Source organism: Salmo salar, chromosome ssa09 (assembly GCF_905237065.1).
Source record: "Salmo salar chromosome ssa09, Ssal_v3.1, whole genome shotgun sequence".
In the NCBI taxonomy this organism is placed as follows: Eukaryota; Metazoa; Chordata; class Actinopteri; order Salmoniformes; family Salmonidae; genus Salmo; species Salmo salar.
Window position 1 is genome coordinate 70,788,570 of NC_059450.1, and position 6,000 is coordinate 70,794,569.

Below are 6,000 nucleotides of genomic sequence, written 5' to 3' on the forward strand. Positions count from 1 at the left end.
TTATTTCAATAGATAAGTACAGACATGTAATTATAAAATAAAGAGAATACCCTTCTTTCTAATCACATCCTCAAATATATTAATTCATGTTCATCACACATTCGTTCAAGCGATAGTTCCCTAAAAGGGCAAATACACTATTATCCTATGGATAATTAGCAACATTGCCAAAGATTAGATCTAGATGAGCAAACTGATATATTTTTTCTGGTCTCTGACACACAAAGTCAGTCAACTACTTGTTATTAATCAATATAATGTGGTAAGTTTTCATTTTTGTAAAATACCCCTTACATGGAAGGTTTCATATTGCTATAGAACAGGACAAAAACAGCAATGCCTGTCCTAAGGGCATTTAAAGAAAATTTCACCATTTGTCATCTTCATATTCATCATTTCCAGCGCCATCCCAAAATCAACATATGTGAAAATGGCACATTTCTATGTTTTATACAAAAAAAAAAAGCATTTCCAATGACATCATCGGTGTGCATCACATGATTTTAACCAATTATGAGAGGGCATTGCCTACTAATTCTTTTTTAGTACCAAACATATGCTAGAGATGATGAATATGAAGTTGAAAAATGTAGAAATGTCTCTTTAAACAAGGCACCTGTATTCATGTGTTTCTACCATAAGGAGCTTAAGTTATGGCCATTCTTCTGAAAAAGTGGTGAAATAAACAAATAAATCAAAGTAATTTAAAAAGAGGACCCAAAACCTATGATAAAGGATTTGGGACAATAAGGTTCTATCTGCAAGATGTATTGTTTTAAGATGAGTATTTTTCAAGTCCCAGATCTCAGTACTGTTTTGTGATGTCTTCTCTTTCATGGCTCAATAAGTATATCACTTTACATAGTTCTTTTGGATTGACAACCCAGCATTGTGGGATTGGATTGCAGATAGAACCTTATAGCAACAAGTTAAAGGTGTTTGCACAGATAGAACTTTCAGATCGTAAATTTACTTTTTCAAAAATTGGGCAACATACAGTATCGCACATGTAAAGGACCACCTAAAGAGCAACTCTACGTGAAGAACTCATTTTCACCAAAATGTCAACTAGAACCTTACAGTCCCAAGGTCATAAAATACTGCACCAAACATCCTAGATCTAAAAATTGCTCGAATAAGACCTACTTGGCAAAAACGTCAAAATTAACTACAGATTTCTTGATTTATCTCAGATTAAGTCAGTCTATTTTGAGGAAGTGGATATGTTGCTGCGGCGTCTCAGGGGACAAATAGTAATATTGCCGCTTTCTTTCAAGTGAAGGGAGTATACGAGGCAGATGTTTTGCTAGGAGAAAACCAAACCTTGTCTGCGGCGCCGTTACCCTCAGCGAGGACAGACAGAGCAGGAGGTTGACCTGACTCGTGAGACGATGACACAGAACATAACAGGACTAATGAGGCCCACGTCTCCTTGACCTCTCCCTCCCCTCTCGTCCCTCCCTCCCTCAAACAAGAGGTCTTGTAGATGATCAATAGCCTCTGTTTGGGTGTCACTGTTACGCTCCCCAGCAAGAAAACCAAAAATTGTCACTTCAACAGGAGGAACTATCAAAGAGTCACTGACAACAACCAAAACAAAACAGGTGGGGTTTTAGGAGGGGTTCTGAAAGACACTCATGAGGGTGTCCACTGAAAGTTGACTGGCAACAAGAACTGGGACCTAAAAGACACCCACCATGAGCACCCACTAAATTTGCCCAAGAACAAGCTAACAAAAACAGGCGAGATCAGATAAATAATTGTTTTTCTAGAAATTAAATATGGCGAGCCAACTTAAGGTGATGACCCTCCACATCTCTCAAGACAACTGGAGGACTGGGCCAGCCGCTCTTAAATATCACCTGGGCCAGCACAGGTGAAACACATTCTGACTAATGAGATGGACAAAGCTAGTACAGGTGTAACACATACTGACTAACGAGGTGACACCAATTGGTGCGCCCCATGTGCTAATGCGCTAACGACGAAATATAAATGGAATAACCAAAGCCTGTAACAGTCACCAACTGAGCATGTCAGGAATTATAGGGGGAAAATACATAAAACCATAGCTAGGATTACTAGGAAATGTAAGGCTTTCGCCTAACATTTGATTCCTGAAGAATTAGGACAGATTTCCCTCGTAAAATAGATTTTAATCTCAATAGGATCATCTTTATGAATAAAGGATAAATACATATAAATGCGTGATCATATCAGCTCGTTGCATTGTAACAACTTGATTGCCAAGATGTCAGCATCCCATGCAGTGGACTAATCTGCATTTGCAGGAGTGTTTACAAGTGTCTGCTGGCTTGGCTAGCTAGCCTCTACTACTGTTATGTCCCCCTGTCATTGGCTCATTAGAAACAGGTCAAATTATTCATCGCCTCTCATTCGTCATACACCATGACCAAACTGTTATAAGAGCACTACATCACACACTTACAATCTCACTGCTATGACATGTACTCTTGGGCATTAGGACTGTTTGCCACCAGTACAAGATGGTCACACCAGGTGGCTTTTAATTCAGACGTACACAAACACACGCCGGGGTCCAACGTGTCTTCTCATACTGGTCTGTCACCATACAGCATATCCTCAAGCCTCATACAACAGTGGCATTATAGAGGCATTAGAAGGGCGTTATAGGGGAATTATGGGGTCATTTGGGGGGGAAAGGAACAGTGGAGGACTACATCTCCAACAGCTGAAAGGCTCTCCAATCTCCACCTATCATTTTAGTGAACTCTAATCTGCAGGCATGTGAGTTACAGTAAAGCACATGCACCAATTGCACACACACACACACACACACACACACACACACACACACACACACACACACACACACACACACACACACACACACACACACACACACACTGCACCCGAGTCTATCTCATTAGTGCTGTGGCCAGAAGAGACAGGAGAGGTAATAGGGTCCTGTAATATAGCCCCTGATATGAGCTATGAGCTAATTCATCTTTCATGTCTTTCGACACCTCCCCACTTCTCCTCCCCACTCCCTTAATTTCCTCTCCTCCGCTCCATGCCCCATTCATTAGCAGAGGACAGTCCAATTCATTAAGGAGGACGAGTTGCCTTGTTCAGCCATGGAACGTGTTGTGAGGAACGAAAGAATGAGTCTCTCGTTTTCTCTCGCTCTGTCTTCCCTTGCTCGCTTGCACTCTCTGTGGCCAGTCAGTCTGCAGCCGAGGGGCCGGGCCAAGCTAATGAGGCTTGCCACTCCTCACTGGGCTCTGAGCAAAGAGCAGATGTCATTCCTGCAGGCATATCAGACACGCGCACGCACACACACACACACACACACACACACACACACACACACACACACACACACACACACACACACACACACACACACACACATACATTGTGGAATTAAAAGACCTCATGATCAGAATGAATCTCCAGCAACCAGCTGTCACCTATCAGAGAGGCGAGAGTAGAGCTGTGAAGCCTGTGTACCTGTGAAAGCTATAACTCATCTCTTATCTTCCCCAGCACCGGTCAGAACAGCTCCATTCCTCACTAAACCAACCCTCTTCTCTTGCTTCTCAACTCACATCTCAACATCAATGATCATAATGACTTTTTCACTGCAATATATATACAGTACCTACATCATAGGAGACTGGTGGGACAATGAGCCTGTCCTCCTATAGCTCCTCCCACCAGCCTCCTCTGACGGACATATGCAGTAAACATAATAATTACATGAAATATTATTTCATACTGCAACATGTGGGTTTTCAGTAAGCTCATGTTAGAGAGGGAGAGAGAGAGAGAGAGACAGCTGCATGTGAGCTCACATTTTTCAACATGTTTTTTTACAAAACGATTGATTTGGAGTAAGATAAACTTGGATTTTTCGGCCTGGACATATAAGTGATGTTACCCTCCGCAGCATAACCTTCAATCCTGATCAAAACTCCAAACCTACAACCTAATAACAAAATTACCTGGAAGGATTAATACTAGCAAGGACACCATCCAACCTGGAACTGAGACAGACCAGGTAGACCAGATATAACTTCAATTAGCACTGAGCTGTGAAGTGAGAGGTGTCGAAGCCTTCGAGCCCAACAAATGGCAGGCTACCCCACCCAAATCCAGAGGCCTTGAAGCCCCCTCCCGCTGTTCAGAGACCATCCACTGGCATTTTCTACAAGAAATCTGCCTCCAGAAATAAAAGCTTCTCCAAAGTGGGTGTGACACCTACTCCCGTTGCCTGCTGCACTGCTGCTTGGATTCCACCTGGCGATCTGTTCACCGTCTGCCCCTGTCTGGTACAGGTACCCCATCACACTCCCCCCTCTCTCCCAAGCTTTTGCTCGCCTCCAGCACACAGGCACTGTTGGGGGAAGTGACTCTGAACTTACAATGGCTAGCCCCAAGTCGTTAATGTTGATGATGTGGTTGTTATTGACAAGAAACACATGGCTGAGCTTTTTAATCACCACTTCATTAAGTCAGGATTCCTATTTGACTCAGCCATACCTCCTTGCCCATCCAACATGTCCTCATCTCCCACCCCTTCTAATGCGACTAGCCCCGATACTCCTCCCTCTTTTTCCCGTGCCCCGCTACAAAGTTTCTCCCTGCAGGCGGTCACTGAGTCTGAGGTGCTAAAGGAGCTCCTTAATCTTGACCCCAAAAAACCATCTCGGTCAGATCTTAAGGTTGCTGCCACTATAATCGCCAAGCCTTTCTCTGATTTTTTTTACCTCTCTCCTCTCTGGGGAGGTTCCCATTGCTTGGAAGGCAGCCACGGTTCATCCTTTATTTAAAGGGGGAGATCAAGCTGATCCTAACTGTTATAGGCCTATTTCTATTTTGCCCTGTTTATTAAAAGTGTTGGAAAAACTTGTCAATAATCAACTGACTGGCTTTCTTGATGTCTATAATATTCTCGCTATTATGTAATCTGGTTATGGATGTGTCCTTGCAACCTTAAAGGTCCTCTATGATGTCACCATTGCCCTTGGTTCCAAGCAAATGTTGTGCTGCTATTTTTATTGACTTGGCCAAAGCTTTTGATACGGTAGACCATTCCATTCTTGTGGGCCGGCTAAGGAGTATTGGTGTCTCTGAGGTGTCTTTGGCCTGGTTTGCTAACTATCTCTCTCAAAGTGTGAAGAGTATAAAGTCAGAACATCTGCTGTCTCAGCCACTGCCTGTCACCAAGGGTGTACCCCAAGGCACGATCCTAGGACCCAAGCTCTTCTCAATTTACATCAACAACATAGCTCAAGCAGTAGGATTACTACCTCTGAGGGTTTAGAGCTTGAGGTAGTCACCTCATACAAGTACTTGGGAGTATGGCTAGACAGTACATATCAGCACATATCAAAGCTGCAGGCTAAAGTCAAATCTAAACTTGGTTTCCTCTATCGTAATTGCTCCTCTTTCACACCAGCTGCCAAACTAACCCCGATTCAGATGACCATCTTACCCATGCTAGATTACGGAGACGTAATTTATAGATCGGCAGGTAAGGGTGCTCTCGAGCGGCTAGATGTTCTTTACCATTCGGCCATCAGATTTGCCACCAATGCTCCTTATAGGACACACCACTGCACTCTATACTCTTCTGTAAACTGGTCATCTCTGAATACCCGTCGCAAGACCCACTGGTTAATGCTTATTTATAAAACTCTCTTAGGCCTCACTCTCCCCTATCTGAGATATCTACTGCAGCCCTCATCCTCCACATACAACACCCATTCTGCCAGTCACATTCTGTTAAAGGTCCCCAAAGCGCACACATCCCTGGGTTGCTCCTCTTTTCAGTTCGCTGCAGCTAGCGACTGGAACGGGCTGCAACAAACACTCAAACTGGACAGTTTCATCTCAATCTCTTCATTCAAAGACTCAATCATGGACACTCTTACTGACAGTTGTGGCTGCTTTGCGTGATGTATTGTTGTCTCTACATTCTTGCCCTTTGTGCTGTTGTCTGTGCTCAATACT